The 20483-nt window shown below is 38.6% G+C and overlaps 2 long non-coding RNA genes across 2 annotated transcripts; both read right to left on the bottom strand.

Annotated features, from left to right (window-relative positions):
- Positions 1 to 3264: 3264 nt before the first annotated feature.
- Positions 3265 to 4431, bottom strand: LOC147512784 (uncharacterized). The gene is made up of 3 exons (XR_015217262.1): positions 4306 to 4431; positions 3622 to 3696; positions 3265 to 3462 (listed from the first exon to the last, which is right to left on the bottom strand). It is a non-coding gene; the product is annotated as an uncharacterized LOC147512784 (long non-coding RNA).
- Positions 4432 to 4511: 80 nt separating this feature from the next.
- LOC147512783 (uncharacterized) lies at positions 4512 to 5885 on the bottom strand. Its single transcript, XR_015217261.1, has 4 exons — positions 5696 to 5885; positions 5387 to 5570; positions 5154 to 5277; positions 4512 to 4633 (listed from the first exon to the last, which is right to left on the bottom strand). It is a non-coding gene; the product is annotated as an uncharacterized LOC147512783 (long non-coding RNA).
- Between the last annotated feature and the right edge of the window lie 14598 nt (positions 5886 to 20483).

Raw genomic sequence — 20483 nt, 5'->3', positions numbered from 1 at the left:
AAGTATGTTTGACCACCGGGGAAAATACCTCATTATAGTCAACTCCTTCCTTCCGTAAGAAACCCTTTGCTACCACTCTTACCTTGTACCCAGTATTGTTAGACTCAGGAAGGACCTCTTCTTTCTGAACACCTATTTACTGCCGATAGTCTTTTTACCCTTTGGCAATAAAACAAGGTCCCATGTGTGATTTTTATCAAGAGATTTCATCTCTTCCTGCATAGCAACCAACCAATCTCTGTAATGAGCATCTCTAACAGCTTCCTTGAAGCTATCTGGCTCATCATCTTCAATATTCAGTGCATATGCCACTAAATCCACTTGACTATAATGTTTCACCGGCTTATCGTGCCCATACTTGTGTACTTCCTTAACTTGTCTCTTTGGCCTAGGGTCAGCCACTACAAGTTGCAGATGCTCATGCTCTTCTTTCTGTTGTTGTGTGGTTCCATGATCTGACACCTCATCATGAACCAACCAGTCATCTACTGCATCAGACAACTCAAACTCAGTAGCTTGAACTTCTATAAATTAACTCACCATTCTGCCCAGCTTTTTCCGGCTTACTTAAAGATAACACGAAAATCTCATCAAACACTACACCAAAACAGCTTTTTTGTGACGCCAAAATGGCGTCACAAATAATTTTAGTGACACCATTTTGGTGTCACAAATATGGCGACACAATTTGGCGTCAATTATTTTTGTGACGCCATTTTGGCGTCACTAATTTGTAACGTCAAAATAGCGTCACAAATATAGTGACACCATTTTGACGACACAAATTAGTGACGCCAGACACCATTTTGATGTCACAAATTAGTGACGCCAAAATGGCGTCACAAATATTTGTGACGTCAAAATGGCGTCACAAAATATATTTTAGAAAAAAAAAATAATTGGTTGTTATACATCCAACATCCACCGGTGGATGTATAGCAACCAATTATTATTATTATTATTATTCAAGATACAACTAGCCCTAGCCACCACCGGTTGCTATATGAACTAGCCAAAATACAACTCTTTTAAAAAACAGTTCATTCCATAAAATACACAATCACCGTCAATCCCATTCAAGAATAAAACATTCATTTCATCACTCAAAATTATCAAGTCACTTGTAAACACCAAGTACTTCAATTTTTTAAGCGAAAAGTACAATACAAATCACTTTCTAAAAATAGTAAACAATCTTTACTAGAAAGAACCTCGGAATCTCCCGAACTTGTCGAGTATTTACGTATAGGTGTGCACTCAGACCTGCTTATTGGTGTGGGCATCTCGAGTGCATCACTTATTGTAACCGAATCTGCGTAACGAAACCCATCCCCAACTAGGTGTATTGAGTTTTGAATAAACACCGTATGCCGATTTCTCTAAAATTTGGTGGTTTTAAGGGTTGGAGGCAAGCATTGAGACAACTCCAACACATACCGTTGAATAGCTTGTGTTTGACCGCAATAAACCTGAACCACATGATCCCCATCGGTAAACAATCACTTGTTCCAAAGTAGAATCAAAATAGGCACCGCAAATGCGAAAATTCTACAATATAATCAATGCGTGTGGCCATGGGATTTGGACCATACTAGAGATATGCACAAAACGATTCAAGCCACTTGGTAGCGACCACCCTTCTTTACTTGCTAAAGTCCATATCTTCACTTCACTATTCAGAGCTACATAAGAAAAAATCATTTAGTAGTGCTTTTCACTAACCCAAGATAGAGAAAAATATCATAAAACCAGCTGAGATTTGAACCACCCTTCGACTCCTAACTCGAGTGGATCCAAGAAGACCCACATTCTCTCTGTAGCGTTTTACATATATTTATGAAACGGCAGTAACTTAGAACACGGTAAAGGAAATAAGAGTGCAAGGAAATACTTGAAATATATGCACTACTTACATAGACCACGATAAAAGCCGGCCGGTTCACATCCCCAAATAGTCCATCCAATATGATTCCAATCCCACGGTGAAGATGAACCATCACTTTTTTTTTTTTTTTTTTTTGAGTTCCATCTAAAGCGCATGTACCACACTTAGTATAACTTGCTCACCTGCCAGCCTATACCACGCTAAGAACATGAGCAGGAGGAGTAGCACTAGCCGATCGCAGCGACCTTATATGCTCTCAATTGATTGCCAAAACAAATGCCGAGTTAACATCGAACGCCAAACCATTCCCTGTGCCCCTATACGCTATCTATAGAATGAGATACCTCTATTAAGGAAACAAAAACAGCAGCCATCATTCAACGCAGCGTGACCAAGATCAAATGTAGGTGCACCCCATTGAAGTGGGTATGGGATTTTTATCCCCGCATTTTGTAAGTGCACAAGGTTAACAATTGGCTCTAAAATGATAACGACATACTTTGTCGAAACCAACAATAGGTATACCGACCAAGGTGCGTAAAAAGAAATGAGATAGGCCTTATCGGTTCGGCAATTCATTTGAGTCTTTTCGACGATGTTTGTATGTGCCATCGGCGATCAAAGAGATGAGCATATGCCCATATCAATCGCGGATCGATATTATGAGAGCAAACCGTTCCAATCTCGGCAAGTGCTTTGCCCGAAAGTGTTTTAGATCTCGTACACAAAAAGACAACATATGAAACAGATTCTCAATTTCCTTCTCGACTACAATTACAGTTTGTTTCCTATAGAAAAATAGAAGGGAAAAAACACGAGAAAAGTAGCGCTTCCAATAAGATAAAGATCAAGGAGCCAAATCAATGGAGATAGATAGTGCTACCTGGGAGAAAGCGATGAATAAGATGAGCATGGGAATTCCAATTTCTACACATGATCTAACCCCCAAAGAAAGTAATGCAAGCGCTAATGCTTTTGAAACTTAGAACAAATGAGTGAAATGACCTACCAAAACGGTAAAAAAAGCACAAAATACATAATAAAAAGAGCAAAAGGATTTCATGTTTTCTATCTAAAAAGAAATTGCTTTAAAAATAATCAGAACCTGAAGGACACACTGCGGACAAGATTAATGTGATTGGGACGATCTGTTGCAGTCAAGAAGTTAGCTGCATACACAGGTTGACCATCATGAGCCCCCCCCCCCCTCCAAATTTCCGGAGAGATAAAGAGGGAAACCCTCCCAATTTCCAGAGAGAGACCGAGAGCGAGAGAGGAGGCCGAGCGTATTCTCTCCCTTTCTCTCTCTCTCTCTTCAAGCACAACTCACCCAAGGCCCAAAATATGGGGTTTTAGATATTGAACTTAAAGATGCATGGATGTCATCACAATAAAAACATTTTCAGTAGTAAACATTCAATGACAAACTAATCTACAGATTGGAGTGGTAGACCCCGAACTGAACCTGAATTTTGCAATAAGAAATGTATACCTTGTGCAATTGACCAAACCCAATCAACACGTTGTAGCCACTGGATCTGTTGGGACTTCCTTAGTAGATGTGTGTCACCAAAAGTCTGAATTTACAAACACAACTCGATTTTAAATTATATAACTTTCACGGATGTCATCCAAGTATTGGTAGAATCAAGTTGTACACTTGTAATATGACCAAACCCAATCAACTACATGGAGAAAAATTTCTTAATACAAACATAAATAAGAATATGAAGTACCTTGAGAAGCAACATTGACAATCAGTAACACCTATCCTTCCAAAAGCTTAAATACACATTATCTCCTTTAGCATCCTGACCAAATAATAAAGGATTAGAAGAACAATATCTAACCAAACCAAAATCAAGTAAACCCAAAGCTTGAATCCGTAAACATAGGCAACCACAAACACCAACTACACTAAGCATCGTCAATGAAACAACTAAACTTGAAACAATCCAATAACAATAGACAATTTGTGCCTATTACCTCAATACCAGATTTATGCCATTTCGCCATCTCACTACCAAATTATATAAGTTCTAAGTGATAACCTTTAGGAATGATCTAGATTTACATAGTATGAACATACTACACAACATGATCAACTACATACTTATCTATAGATTCAAAGACATGAATAGAATGAGGCGTCACTAAATATATTCAAGCAACAACTAAACATGTGCAAACTTTTAGCCGATCATGCCCACTTCTAATAACACCGTTGTCTGCCCTAAACCCAAACCATGCTCATGAGTACTTTTCCCTAAATACCCAAGGCCTCATGTGAAAATTGCTGATTTATATTGTGGTTTTTCCCAAGCATCAAGTCGTGGTTTATATCTCATTTCAAAACCATATATAACTCTCAATACTCTTAATTCTCATAATCTGTAACAAAAGTTGATAGAAAGACAAACCTGAATTGAGAAATCCACCTTCAGCGAAATCAAAAGTCCTAGTACAAAATCCAGCTAAAACGTTCACTAGTTTCACCAAAACATGAAAAGAATCAAATTTTATGGAAAAAAATAATGAATAAGACAAAGAAGAGTCCATGGCCATGGCAATGCACACGGAGGCACCAAGCAAAGAAGAAGCGGCACCAAATGGTAAAGCGGGCACCGGGGTGAAAAATAATGAATAAGACAGCAGCAGGTCCATGGCAACAACAGCGGCACCAGCAGCAGAAGCAGGCACCAGCGGCAGCAGGTAGGCACCCAACAGCAGCTCCCAAAATTATAAACCCTAGAAAACAAAATCATGTTAGAAACCCCAAAATAAAAATCAAGACAAACAAAACTTATCTTCATCGACTGCAACCTTAACTAGAATCTTCACATTTCACTCATACAACAACATCTTACAATATATCAAATCATATTAACCCAATACCTACAAGCACAAAGAAAACAACATTGCAATCCAGGTATTCAGCCTGTAATTGAGACTCTAGAAAATCCACCTAAAAACTGATTTCTAATCATTTCTACCGATATTAAGCAGGGCAATACCCGAAACCCCTAAATTCCGCCTTAATAAAAAAAAAAACTCTAAAAGCCTAAATACAATTTTCACCAAAATTTGAAATCTTTTCATTTCACATCTTATTTTCAAAACATCAATACAACACAACACAAGCTTATATCTTCTTATAAATTGACTTGGGCTCGATTTTGTCATTTCACTAATACCAAAACCACAAATCAGTAAAAACACAGTTAGTAGATGCATGTACATAACAACACAAAACAAATGTAAGTCTTACATCAAGTAAAGACAAAAGCTCCTCAACAGAAGAAGGTGGTTCCAATAGTTTAGTTCCAGCTTCCATAAGCTGGTTTTCTAACTCTTTCTCACCCATTTCTAACAACAATCCAGATCTTCAAACCCTAGAAATCATCACAAATGTAAAAAAAAAAAAAAAAAAAAAAAAATTAACACCTAGGATTAGTAACAGTAACAATAAACCATAACTAGAATAATGATCCAATTGATTACTTGTTAAACCATAACTAGAATCTTGAAGCTGTTGCTGCATCTGAACTCAATAATTCTGATTGTTCATTTCCCTTTTTTGCTCCTGATTCCTATTATCTCTAGACTGAACTTGAACCATTTGCTCTCCATAATACATTTGCTTCGCTCTCATAGTCTCATCATCCCATCAGGGACACTATTATCTCTCAGACATAATAATAATAATAATTCACTTAAAATCAAGCTCATAACTATACCCTTCCATTACCTACCAACTAATTTAAACAAAAAACTAATAAATCATTTCTTAACAATTGAACTAAACAGTACCTTGAATTTTGATCGGGTGAATGTAAATCAAGACCCCCCCACTACTTTTATGCACCAATTGCGGCTGCGGTGGCTTTCTAAACCCAGTCCCCACTCCTTGTTCTGACCTTTCCGATCTCTCAGACCTCTCCGACTTCTCGGATCTCTCATCATCCGAGAAAGGCTCGTATTTTCAACAATACCAACAACATTAAAAGATCGAAAAGAGAGTACCTCTGTTTAAGATGGAGATGTTGGGATAAACAAAACTGCCGTCTTCAATTCACCGTCGTCGAAATTAGGGGGAAGGAGGTGGAATATGAAGAAGTGGGGAGGAAGAACATATTTAGGGCAAGGGTTTCACTCTTTCAGAGAGTTGAGATCAAGAAGAAACCCGACGTCTTTCGAGTTTGATGCCTGTGCAGAACACGTGCGCTGATTTAAATTTTTTATTAGCTCAAATTTTTATACCTTTCACGCCCATATGCGGTCACTAATTTTTTATAAAATTTTCTTAAAAAAATAAAATAAACTTTTGATTTATTGTGACACTAAAAACTGAATAGTGACGCCTAATTGTCGTCACAAAACCTCAAAAGCCTCTGTCACAAAAATACAGTTATGGTGTAGTGAAAGGTAACATCTCTGCTGACCAAGAACTTGTGGTCTTCTAGACACCACAATCTGTATCCCTTTACCCTATTTGCGAAACCCAAGAATATTGCCTTCTTAGCTCTAGGATCTAGCTTGTTTTCCCTCACATGGTAGTAAACATTCGGTCCAAACACTCGCAAAATACTATAATCAGCTGGGTAACCGTACCTTACCACACCTCATAAGGCATCTTGCAATTTATAGCTGGAACTGGTGACCTATTATACAGGTAATTCGCCATGGACACTGTATTTGCTCAATACTCTTTGCCTAGACTAGCATTAGACAACAAACATCTCGCTTTTTCAAACAATGTTCTATTCATCCTCTCTGCCATCCCATTCTGCTGAGGCGTGCCCCTAATTGTCCAATGTCTGGCAATACCTTGTTACGCACAAAACTCTTGGAAAGGCCCATAGATATACTCGGTATCATTGTCGTCAGACCGTAAAGTTTTTACCTTTCTATCTGTGCAATTCTCAACCTTTGTCTTCCATTTCTTAAATATCTCAAACACTTTATCTTTAGTTTTCATCATATACACCCACACATAGCGAGTATGATCATCAATGAATGAGATATAATAACGGTTACCTCCTTTTGAAGCCACTCTAGATGGTCCCCACACATCTGTATACACATAATCAAGGATGCCCGCCGTTTTGTGCTTGCTAGAACTGAACTTGGCTCGACATTGCTTCCCATAGACACAGTGCTCACAGAATCCCATGCTTGGCTTTTTCAAGTCCTTCAAGAACCTTTGCTTGCACAACTCAAACAAACCTTTTTTCACTCATATGCCCTAGACGCATATGCCACATCTTAGTGCACTCAGACTCATCACTATATGCACCCACTGCTACATTGCCTGTCACCATACTACCCATCAAAGTATACAAGGTTCCATGTCTTTGACCCTTCATAACAACTAAAGAGCCACTAACAATCTTTAGGACTCCACCTTCTCCCACAAACTTGTGGCCTTTGGAATCTAAGGTACCAAGAGAAATAAAGTTTTTCTTTAGCTCAAGAATATGCTTCACATCGGTTAAAGTCCTCACTACACCATCATGCATCTTGACCTGTATAGTTCCAATTCCTACCATCTTACAAGCAACGTCATTACCTATCAAAACGGAACCACCATCAATGCTCTCATAAGAAATAAACTACTTTCTATTTGGGCACATATAGTAGGAACACCCAGTATCAAGAATCCATCTTTCGGCCATATAGTCTTGTGTGGACACACAGAGACTCATATCATCTCCTTCAGAGCCTGAAGCAAAACTTGACTCAACTTTAGCCTTACCTTTCTTTTTACCATTGTTCTTGTTACCTTTCTTTGGGTGAAGACAATTACTTACGTAATGTCCATTTTCTTCGCAATTGTAGCACTTCACATGTTTCAGCGGCTTTTTTGACTTGAACCTAGACCTCTCATTGCTTATAAAGGCCTTTTCATACGACCTTCCTCTTGCCACTAGCCCTTGTCCTGCATCAATGTTATTCTCAATTCGTGTCTTCTTCATCAACTCATAAGAAAGAAGCACACTTTGAACTTCATCAAGATCAACATCTTCTCTGTTCATAAAAGTAGTCATTAGATGATCATAGCTTTCGGGTAAAGAGAATATTAAACATGTCGCTTGATCCTTATCATCCATCTTCATGCCAACATTCAAATAATCCGCGAGGCATCAACGGAACTCACTAACATGCTCTTGCATCATTGAACCAGCCATCCACCATCATGTACCGATAAAAAAGTTTCTTAAGATACATCTTGTTCGTCATGCTCTTGGTTATATACATAGATTCTAGCTTGAGCCAAATACCTACAGCAGTATTTTCTCCCATCACATTATACATAACCTCATTGGCAAGACACAACCAGATTGATGAACAAGCCTGTAGATCGAACTCTTCCCAATCATCATCACTTATATTCGCCGCCTTTGATTTAATCCCCTTTAAAACCTTGTGCAAATCTTGTTGGATGAGGATGTCCTTTACTTGGACTTGCCAAATCCCAAAGTTATTCTTCCCATTAAATTTCTCTACTTTAAATCTTGCATTTGACATCTTGGGAGCCATTTTTCAAGTCACACACAATAACCCCAAAAAAACTTTACTCAGGAATTTTATCGAACACTTTGTCTACAGAAATTTTTGAGCACTATGATTCTTCACCAAAACTCAAAATCCTAAGTCGTATACCTCGCTCTGATACCAATTGTTGTGAATAACTAAACTACGAAAACAACGTTATCCACTCCAAATCAATCAACCCTACACAATGATTGATTTTTCTCTCTAGACAAGACTTCAACACCCTCCAAGTACTATCCCAACACTTCTCAATATCAATTAACTAACATATAAAATAAATAGACTAATACAAAAGAAAACAAACCACAAGACATGGATATAACGTGGTTCGGCAATGTGCCTACGTCTACTGACGAGTTCCAAACTTTACTAGATGTCCAAAGTAACAGATTACAAGAGTTCTCAATTCACTCACAAAGAATGAACACTCAACTCACTAAGAATTCTCTTACAATCTCTATTTTTTTTTTCTAGTTTTGGTTAGGTCATGTTTTTAGAAAAAAAAAAAAAAAAAAAACTTATGTTTATACTGTTTCCAAAAAAAAAAAGAAGTCCGAAGTGAAAACGTATGCCTGGCGGGCATTGAGCGGGGCATAATAGAAGCGTCGACAAACTTTTAGTGAGAAAAGTCCAAGACTATTTTTCTTTCTCTCGACCCAAATTTTGGCTAATTAAGAAAAACACAAACACCACTTTTTTTCCTCCCTTTTTCTCTACGAAGCCACTTACATATTTTATGTGGTTTCCATCTGAATCCACTGCCTTCTCGCTTTCGATACAATGGCACAATGGCCCATTCCCAACAGGAAGAATGTAGTTTACGAATTTGGGGCACATTCAAATCAATGATTCTGAAAAATCAGGGAGATAATTGTAGCTTTTCCATGTCAATGAAAAAAAGTAAAAAAGATAAAAAAAATAAAGGTTGTAACCAAATATAGCAGAAATGAACATATCACCTATCAAGTAAGAAATTTTAAGAGTTTTAGTGCAGGAGTTTATATCATTGTATTTTAACAAGAAACAAACGAATAGGAACGACATGAGCATATTATTCAATTTTGAGGCTCTTTTGGAGAGGTTAGTGTTTCAGCAAGATTTGCCAAAACACACCAGTTGAGGGTTGGAAGTAATATTTTTTTGGAGATGGTGATTGGGGAAAGATGAGACTGGACTTCGGTTTTGAAGTTGCCTACGTACCCAAAGATATTGCTTGGGATCAAGTCTCAATTGCGTAGTTCTGGAAAAATGACGAAGGTTGGATTTTATAGGTAGCATTGGTGATAGTTACTTCCTCGTTCTCCAATATTCCAATCGTGGGATGAAGTTGAGAACCTGGCGGAGAATTGTCCAATCATGGGATGAAGTTGGAGAGTTTGGCGGGGACAACTGTCGGCTCGTGGGATGAAGTTGAGAACCGGCGGGGACATATGTCGGCTCGTGGAATGAAGTTGAGAACTGGCGGAGAACTGGCATTTCGTGGGATGAAGTTGAGAACCGACGCCGAGAACTGTCGCTCGTGGGATGAAGTTGGAGAACTGGCGGGACATCTGTCAGCTCGTAGGATGAAGTTAGAGAACTGGCGGGAGAACTATCAGTTCGTGGATTGAAGTTGGAGAACTGCCGGGACATTTGTCAACTCGTGGAATGAAGTTGGAGAACTGGCGGGAGAACTGTCAGCTCGTAGAATGTAGGCTTTGAGCATGGGCTTTTTTCATAGATAAGCTCTGAGCATGGGCTCTGAGCGTGGGCTTGTTTATAGTTGGGCTCTGAGCGTGGGCTTGTTTATAGTTAAGCTCTGAGCATGGGCTCTGAGCGTGGGCTTGTTTATAGTTGGGCTCTGAGCATGGGCTATGAGCGTGGGCTTGTTTATAGTTTGGCTTTGAGCATGGGCTCTGAGCGTGGGCTTGTTTATAGTTGGGCTCTGAGCGTGGGCTTGTTTATAGTTGGGCTCTGAGCATGGGCTTGTATTGAATTGGGCTTATATTGGGCCACATTTGTGGGGGCCGGAACATCGCCCTCTCTTTGTTACATGGGCAAGGCCTGTGGGCAAAGAAGTATTAATATTTATGGTACTTGGTAGGTTAGTAAATTGGTAAAAATGATGGGATCCGGTGCATTAGTCTTTGGTATGATCAAGTCAGTGATAATTCAAACTTCCGGCAATCTAAACTTCGAAAGCAATTCAAACTTCCGCGGTAATCTAAACTTCGGCGGCATCGAATACCAAAAGATTGGCATCACGGGATCGGCAAAAGTGATCGAAGCAACGCTCAAAGAGATCGAAAGGCATGTCTTACACGTTGGTCGGGCAATTAATTAAATCCGCAACTTTCTTTTCCAAAAATTCATCGGTCTTGAAGCCATGACAACAATCAACTCTGAAATGGCCTTGAAGACACCTAAACGCAGCTCGTCCAGTATCAATTTAACAGCTTTAACAAGTACAGGTCGTTTAGTATACCATGCTTCCGCCAATCTGGGCAGTTCTCTTTGTGGCATCCATGAGGAAAGGTTTCTCCATATATTCTTTGGAAATTAAACTACTGGGTGGTGAATTTGGACTTGTATGTGTAGGCATATAACCCGGATGGATTGCCTCCAAAGCACAAAATAAATTTGGGCCGTCCACACATGTTGACAGCAACGAGGAGCTCTCGATGGTAGAATAGAAAGATGATCCGGTAGTAAAACGTTGAATAACCCATTGGTATAGGCATATCCGGACAAAAAATCCCGCACAAATGTCCAAGTAAGGAGACATTCGTCATCAAAAGATTTGAGGTTGTCTAAATCAGAAAAAAGCCGAGCTCAACTAACTAATTCGATAGCTCCGCTTCTTATTGTATGTATCAACGTGTGCATGTACTTGCTAGCATCACAACTGCAAGGGATGGGCATGGCTGCATGAGCTAAGAATGGAAGCTTTCTCAAAGTCCTTCCACTCAGTCCCTCACAAATTTCCGCTGCTTCAAGTAATTGCTTAGGCAGATGAAGGGCAGTGTTAGGCTCTTGTCTATCACAAACATTTAGTTCTTGTCTCAAGCTTTCATAATTTGGGAGCCATGGGCGATCCCCAGCAAGAATTCCAGTTCGTATAAGTTCCTATATCACGACCTCAATATTTCATAACGTGCTTACAAATCAGCTTGAAACTTGGCTTTACGGCAATTCGAGTTTACTATTGGCAGCGGCAAATCAAGGTTACTATAGCCAGTAGCATTCAGCGGCATACAGCGACTATTCTTCAACAAGCAACGCATTCATGACAATGCGAAATGCATTATTGGATCGGCTACTCGAGCGGCAATAAAACAGTGTAGATAGCCATCGAAAATTTGAATATAAAATCCCACCCATACACAGATAATGTTCCATCTCAGAATGTGTTGCCAATCACAGCCCAACCCAGCGTATTCTCTACCTGAGTACCACCTTTGCCGCCCCATACAAAAAAGTTTTCTGAGAGTATTGGTATTGGGATTTTGCTTAGGGGCTAATTAGATATTAGATATTAGGATCAACAGAAACAAAGAGAGAACATCACAGCATATGGGCGGCAAATAAAGATAATGATATTTATCTCAATCTCTAAAAACAAGAATATTTTTCAATTCAAAAGGATCGGCAGATTGATTCCAACCCAACTGCGATGCCATTTAAATTTTCTTTGATAGCGATTCGGACCCAACCCAACTGTCATGCCATTTTTCAAACTCCAAAAATGAATGATATTCAGCATAGCTTGGGGTCGGCAATTTAATGAATTGGCTGGTCTGGGATCGGCAACTCATGCGACTTTATTTCTTTCTCAGTTCAGGAGCGGCAATAGAAACCCATTGTTTGTGAAAGACCCAATTAGTTCAGGAGCGGCAATAGAAACCCATTGTTTGTGAAAGACCCAACCAGTTTAGGAGCGGCAATAGAAACCCATTGTTTGTGAAAGACCCAACCAGTTTAGGAGCGGCAATAGAAACCCATTGTTTGTGAAAGACCCAACCAGTTTAGGAGCGGCAATAGAAACCCATTGTTTGTGAAAGACCCAACACAAGAAACCAATGATTTTTATTGGTTGTGAAACACATGGAAACCTATTGGTTTAGGTTATTTATTAGTCTTTGGATATAAAAAGAACACAAGTCGGCTCTTCATCAGTCATAATACAGAGAGAGAAAAAAAAAAAAAAAACAAACAAACAAACAAACAAACAAACAAACAAACAAACAAACAAACAAACAAACAAAAAACAAAATAAAACAAAGTTCTGATTTTATAATTCTTTTCGTTCGTCTTGCTCAGTAAGGTTTGCACGTTGGAGACTCTAGTGCTTACCAAGGTGATTACATGTTTGCGGGTTTGATCAATTGAATTGAGGTTTGTGAAAAGGTTAGATTTTTATTTTGTTTAGTTTTTGACAGTATTGAAAATATTTGATAATGGAGAAGAATTATAACTTGAAAAGGAGATGGGGTGATAAGGGGGATTTTAATATGAATAGGGTGGCGAAGGGAATTGATGCTGATAGTTTGAGAGCAAAGTATGATATCGGAGATGATGTTTCTATTGAGTATGTTGGTAGTGATATCGACCAAAAATATGAAAAGGATGAGATAATTTTATTGTTTTCACATTTTTGGCTTGGTTGTAGTGTTCCATTTCGGAAATCAGTTTCCGAGTTATTAGCTCGATGGAGAGTACATCATTTACAATTATCTCCTAGCTATTGGGCTATATTTGCCCGTGTAGCGAGAATTTGTAAGGTTTATCAAAATAGTATGTCGTCAGACCTTTTGTTTGAGTTATTGAAGCCTCTGCTGCAAAAAAAAGGCCTCTTCTAAAAGTTATGCATTGGGATATCATAACCATCACAAACTGTAATTATCGGTTTTATGGGATGCTTTGAACTACAAGAATCTTGAAATTGTATGGTTTTAAGATTAAAGGCAATTGGAGGTTCAAGATATTGATTATCCTAACAATATATCAGGTAAGATATTAACTTAATATTCTTATAATTATAATTTTAAATAGTTAGCATCACATTTTGATTATCTTGTTATTTTATTTTTTTTTTTTTTTTTTTTTTTAGGGGATTTTCTGAAGTTTCCAAATAAATCGGTGTTTAGCGTGAGATGATAAAAAGAAATTTGTTAGTTTGTTTAGTCATAATGCGGATGTCTATGATCTTTCGTTTCGAGGGATATAGTAGATTATTATCATGATATAGAAACTAGGCTGCTTGAATGAGCCTAGGGAATTAGCACCTTCGTGGCTCAAAGAAGAGAAAGAATATTATTGTGGATGATAGCAGGTGAAGATGACGAAGAAGTAGAAGGAGATGACTCGAGGATAGTGGACAAGAAAATATTAGAAAGAAGAAAAGAAATGTAAGTCCCAAAAAGAAGGAAAAAAAAACTGGGGATAACTTCGAGTAAAATTGAGGAAAGAGATTGATAGTCGAGAACCGGTAGTATATAATATTTCTTTTAAAATATCATATATGTAATACTTATAATATGTTTTGGAATGATGTTTCATTGTCACGGTTTTTTGTCTTCCGTACATAAAACTACCGGGATGTGCTTGAGATTGATGATGATGATGATATCGATTGGGGAAGCGATGACTAACAAAGATATCCGACTTGATGTTAGTTTTGATCTTGTTTTACGTGATTTTGAATAATATTAGTTATTTATTGTTTAATGGTTCTTTTGGTAATGTAGATGGAAAAAAGTTGGTGATGGTGGAGATACAATAGGTTCAAACTTTGTCAAAATCAATTTTGACCTCCAACTTCTTTTGGTGGAAGTAGTATTGGAGTTCCAACACCGGTTGTTGGCACCAATCTTGGTGTAGCAACTTCGCCGATGGCACCATTGGCTTTGGTGTGTCGAAGTTTAGTATCAACTGTTGTTTGCACTAGTCTTTGGATTGCCGACTTCGTTGTTAATACCGATGCAAGTATGTTAATGAAGTGTCAACGATTGTTAGCACAAATCTTTGGATTACCGACTTACCGACACCGATGCGGGTGTGTCAACCGGGTGTCTACTTTTGTTAGTGCCGACATCATTGTTGGATCAATCGTACCTTCTTCGTTGCGGCCGGGGATGATGCCGGTTGTTCTACAACACCTATGCTCATCACTCGCATCGTCTGAAGCCTTGGCAATTGAAGGTTAGATGTTGAATAGCTATTTAAATAGTATTTACCGATTATTATATATTATTATTTTAAATCCTTTTGTCTAATATTTCAGATCCAGAGTTATTGTGTTTGGATTATCAACGGTGTAGATTTTGGAAAAACCGTTAATATGTTGAATTCAAAGCTTTGCGAGGTAATTTTTAGTGTGTGTATGTGATTTTTTTTTTTTTTTTTTTTTTGAGTAACACATTATTTTTTTTTTTTCTATTAGGCCGAAGCTTGGGGATTGTGCCAAAGAAATCTTAGAAGCAAAAGAAAATTATAAGATTAAAACCGATTGAATATCGCGAGATTGAGAAATATTTGGAAAGAGAGAGAGCTCATCTTCGGAGAATGAACATTTGAGAGGAGTAATTTTGAGAAATGAAGTAGTTTTGCACGCGACTATGAGATGAAAATGAATATCATGAAAGTCGCTGTCGAAAAGAGAATCAAGAAATTGTTGTTCTCAAGGAGCGTAAGGTTTTGTTTTCAATGATGAAGTTGCAATTTTAAAATGTGAGAAATTGGAATTGTCAAAACAAGTTTGCGAGGCTGGGGATTAGAGAAGACTACAAGGTACTATTGGAAGAGAATGCATTTTTGAAGAAGGAGTTAGATGAATGTCATGAGAGGGTGGAAAATTTTAGAGTAGGGTGTGAAGAGAAGGATGATATAATTGAGAAGCATGCAACAAACTAAGAAATCAATCTTGTTGCGTGAAGTATCGGCAAGTGTTGGACTTTGGAAATCAAGAGAATCTGAGAAACGGGAAAAATTGCAGCAGCTGTCAGATTATTATACTATGTGTTATAAGAAGTTGGAAGATGTATCTCCGTCGGATCTATTAGGTGTTCCAGCCCAAAGGAGGATAGCATTATGCCGCAACTTCTTGAGTGAAGTTTTATTCTTTATTGTTATGATGATGTGAGGTTAGGTTACGGTTTTTCTTTCTCAATTATGTATTTTTTTTCCACTGTATTCATGATATTTGGTTTTTATCTATTTTTTATTAGATTGGTAATCGAGAATAGGTCGGTCAAAATATATAGTAGTTGTGTAATCTGGTTTTGAGGTAGGTCGGCAAAATAGATATAAGTATTAAGGATAAGTATTGGGGAATCGCGTCATAATATAATATAATAATAACATAATGAAATTTGGGGTGTCACTTCCCATAGTGTAATGATAACGTAATAAAATTTGGAGTGTCACCGCCCCATAGTGTAATGATAACGTAATAAAATTTGGGGTGTCAGCCAGCCCCATAGTTGAATGATAACATAATGAAATTTGGGGAATCGCCACCCCATAGTGTAATGATAACATAATAAAATTTGGGGGTCACCCCCCCATGTAATGATAACATAATGAAATTTGGGAGTCACTTCCCCCCAAAGTGTAATAATAACATAATGAAATTTGGGGAGTCACGCCCCAAAAGTGTAATGATAACATAATGAAATTTGGGAAGTCACTTTTGTTTTAATGATAACATAATGAAATTTGGGGGGTCGCCGCCCCCATAGTGTAATGATAACATAATTTGGGATATTTGATCTCTAGTTAAAACGAAAGATGGATCGAATTTTATTGAATTATAAAATGATTACAATGAATGAAAAACAAACATTCAACGATAAAACTTTTTCAAATGAAAAGCATTCCATGGCTTGGCAAATTTTTCTCCTTGATTCGACGAAAGGAAATAAGACCCTTTGGATCTTTGGTCTATCAATAATGAACGGTCCTTCCCAATTCTCCGACAGCCTTCCCGATTCAACGAGCTTCGCGTTTTGCGGGCTAAGTACCCAATCTTCCGGTTCAAAACTCTTGAGGCAAAGCTTTTATCATATTTGCGTTTCATGGTCCCGATATTTTATTAGACATTGTAAAGCTTCTTCTCGAAGTTTTATCAATTAAGTCCGCCACCAAAGTTAGAGAATCATCATTGTTACCAGTTTGTAATGCTATACGTCCTTATAGTTGGTGCAATTAATTCAATGCGGGGAGGACGACATCCATGCCATAAGCTAGATTGAAAGGGGAAAGATTGGTAGAATGCTTTGGAGTGGTGCGATAAGCCCAAAGCAATCACTGGCAACTCTTTAACCCAATTTCCTTTGCTTCATTAAGCTTCTTCTTCAAAGTCGAGAGAATCGTCTTATTGGTTGCTTCCTTGTCCATTTGCTTGTGGATAATATGGAGCCGGAGAAATTATGTTGAATTTTTAGTGAGGCGAAAATTTGTGAATTTCTTCCGCGATCAAATTGTTTACCGTTGTCGAGACGCGATGTTAGATGGAATTCCAAAGCGACAAACGATGTCTTTCCATAAGAAACGCCGTACATCCGGCTCTTTGAGATGTTGACAAGCGGTTGAGCTTCTACCCATTTAGTGAAATAATCAAGAGCAACCAATAAAAATCGTTACACTTCCGTGGAGCCTTTGGTAGGGGTCCCACAATATCCAAGCCCCATTTCCTGAAAAGCGCCAAGGGCTTAGAATTGGGTGGAGTTCCGCTTCTTTGGAAGTTTGCCCATATTTGCATGTTTTGACATGGTATGCATTTTGGGCAAATTCTCATTGAGTGTCTTTGCATGCTAGGCCACCAAGATCCTTGAGTCATGGCTTTATGTGCAAGATTACGCCCCCCCCGAATGGTTTCCACAAAGTCCGAGTGTATCTCTTCGAGAACTAGCCGACCTTGATCTTTGGAAAGACATCCGAAAAGAGGACCGAAAATTATTTGCTTTCCTATAAAGTAGGAGATTTCCTTTAGAATTTGGAATTATGACAAATTTCCGGGCATCTCTTTAATTTTGTAGGAAAGCGGCGGAATCCCCTCGTAGAGTTCCATGTTGCGAGAAATTCTAAATAAATAGGTCTCCAATCATCCGGTGAAGTGTCACCGTCGATAGATTGGAGATCCAAATGTGGTACGGAGAATTATCGCCCGTGGGACTCCATCTTCCATATCAACATTGATTTGATTAGGCATCATGTGTGGGTGGAGAATCACTCTCAACACGATGATAGCCAAACCTCGATGGTCGGCTAAATCTTCTTGGTTTTTTCCTCCGGAGCGAGATTCCCGAACTTGGCTTGGCCGATTGAGCTAGCTCTTCTCTCTTTCTTTTCCTTGTTATTTCACGGCATTCACTTGCCTCGAATTTCCGGATATGTCGCCCCGAAATAGCATAGATGAAGCAATATATAAGTTTTGAACGTGTTCTTCTATGACGATTATACTTGGAAAAGGTTGGAAATCAATATAGATTTTTCTTTCATTGTTAACATCAACTGCGATGGTAGATATAGCTAAGGCATCGGCATGGACGATTATCATTATGAAGACGGCGGTGAAAATAACAATGGATTTGAAATGAATGGATAGCTCATGCATTTTTGGACATATCGCACCATCCTATCATTTCGAGCAACAAAAGATCCGCCAAATTGATTCGCGAACAAGCTTTGAGTCGATGAATAACTTCGATTTTTGTCGCCCCAGGTCAAGTGCCGTTAAGCATTGCATAAAGAACCGCTTCATATTCAAATTTCATTGTTTGATGCGCAAAACTGAGGTGAACAGATTTTTCAATTTTCGCCATCGCCGGATCAAAACACAACCAAGGCCGAACTTGATTTGTTCTTGAACCGTCCGTGTGTATAGTCCATAAAGTAGTGGTCGACACTTGTGGATGAATCGGCCGATCCTTGTTGTGGATTAGGAGGAGGTTCGTCAAACCGCTTCTTCCGGGGGGTCGATATGTCATCGACAGAAAAATCGGCCATAAGTGATGCCATTCGTGGCCTTTCTCGGATGATCGGATTTGTAGATAATTTCGTAGGCACTCAAATATGTTTCCCATTCCGCTAATAATCGGCTCAATCGAAGATTTCAAAGAACTTTTCTCAAGGGGTATTCATGTAGACATTGATGATACGTCCTTGAAAATAAGGCTTCAATCTTCGTGGCACTATGGACAAATTGAGAGAGCTATTTTCTCAATCTGTGAATACCTTGTTTCTAGAGTCGTAGGGTCTTACTTATGAAGAAAAATTGGTTTGTTCATTTTCATCATCAATGAATAAGACTGACTCTCCACTTCACTCGATTTTTTTTAAATAGATGCCAATTGTTTGTCCTTGTGGTCTGGACTAGCAAGAATCAAGCGGTATGACTAGGTATTCTTTCATTTTCCGAAAAGCTACGCTCACTTTCATCTCCGGTCCATTTTGGGGATCCCTTTAATGTAGAATCGTATTTTTTAAAGACATATTTAATTATTTATTAATTAATTTAATTAATTATTTTCAAAATTAAATCTTGATTTCGGGATATGTGGGCCCGGTTTTGGGCCTCACGTGTTGAGCTTGGGTTTGGACCCAAGATATAAACACTTTTCTGAAAATAGGGTTAATAAAAATAATAATATATTAAAAATGGAGAGAGAAGTGGTTTCTTTGGAGAGGTGGAGCACGGTTCGGACCTGGACTACTGAGGATTCGTTGGGTTTAATTCGGGTGAGTAGATTAGTTTTCTATCTCACGAAAATATGTTAATTATTCGGGTATTAATATTGGTCCTGTCTTTGGTAAAACTAGCGTTATTAAAACGGATTTAAAATCTGTTGAAACTCCGAAAATTTGGTTTGAACTGTCAAAGCTTAAGCTTGGAGGCCGTCAATGGCGGCGAGCCAAAACAAGCATTTGTTCTGTATAAGGGTTGGAACTGTTCGAAGTTTATTGAACACTGTTGATATATATTAAATCTTGTTTGGGGTCGTTGGATGAGTTCAGGCTTTCGAAGCTCTGTCGAAGCTTCGACAGACGTTAATGGCGTCGACTTTCGTTTTGCTTGTTTTTAAATTTGTCGGCTTGAAAGGGGTTATTGTTGTTTTGTTTGGTGGGAGGTTGTCAAGGTGCTGCCAAAGCTTTGAGGGAGGCTTTAATGGCGCCGAACGCCTTTACTGGGTTACTGGAGGTTTTGGTTTTCGTTTTTACTTTTCGGGTTTGAACTGCGATTTGGGAGTGGGAGTATGGATTGAATGGTTTGTAGTGATGGGACTGAGTGAGGGCTGTCGAGTGGAGCTCGAAGCACCATTAATGGTGGCCGAATTTCCAGATCTAGATTTAGGAAGAGTTTTTGTTTTTGATGATTTTCGATTTTCGTTTTTATTAAAGTTGGTTGGTTTTTGATTTGTGACAAAACCTATTTGATGAAGTGAGGGATGGTGGCCGATTGTGGCCGGTCGATTTTGGTGGTGGTGGCTGTTGGCATCTAGAGAAGATGAACAGTAACCGAACTTGGGGCTTGGGCTTGGTTACTTTGGGCCGAAATGTTTTGTTTTGGTTGGGCCCGATTTGTTTTAAGTGGTTGGGCCCTTTTCTATTTGTTTTGTATTTTGGACCAGTTTAGGTTAAGTTTTCTTGGGCCAGTTTCTATGAGTTTGTTTTGGGCCGAACCCATTTGTACTTTGGACCAGTTTAATTAAGCTTTGTTTGGGCCAGACTAATTTGGCTTAGTCTATGGGTTAGATCAGTTGATGTTGGGCCCGGTTTTGTTTTAATTTGTGGACCAGTTCAGTTAAATTGATGGACCGAACCATTTGTGTGTTGGACCAGTTTAATTAGTTTCCTTTGGGGGCGTCGGCCTAACTTGTTTTTGGGCGGTTTAATATTAACTGGGGCCATTGGACTTAAAATAGATCTATTTGGGGTTTTCCAATGTTTAGACTTCAGGGTTAAGGTTTGAAACTGGAGTTAGGTCGAACAGGGCCAGGTGGTCATGACTGGTTACGAGCTGATGCGCTTTGTCCTTAGCCGTGAACCAATTCTTATGGCTGAC

This window comes from Coptis chinensis, chromosome 3 (genome assembly GCF_015680905.1).
Source record: "Coptis chinensis isolate HL-2020 chromosome 3, ASM1568090v1, whole genome shotgun sequence".
NCBI lineage: Eukaryota > Viridiplantae > Streptophyta > Magnoliopsida > Ranunculales > Ranunculaceae > Coptis > Coptis chinensis.
The sequence above is the reverse complement of the archived record's forward strand: the minus strand, read 5'-3'. Positions and strand labels throughout refer to the sequence as shown.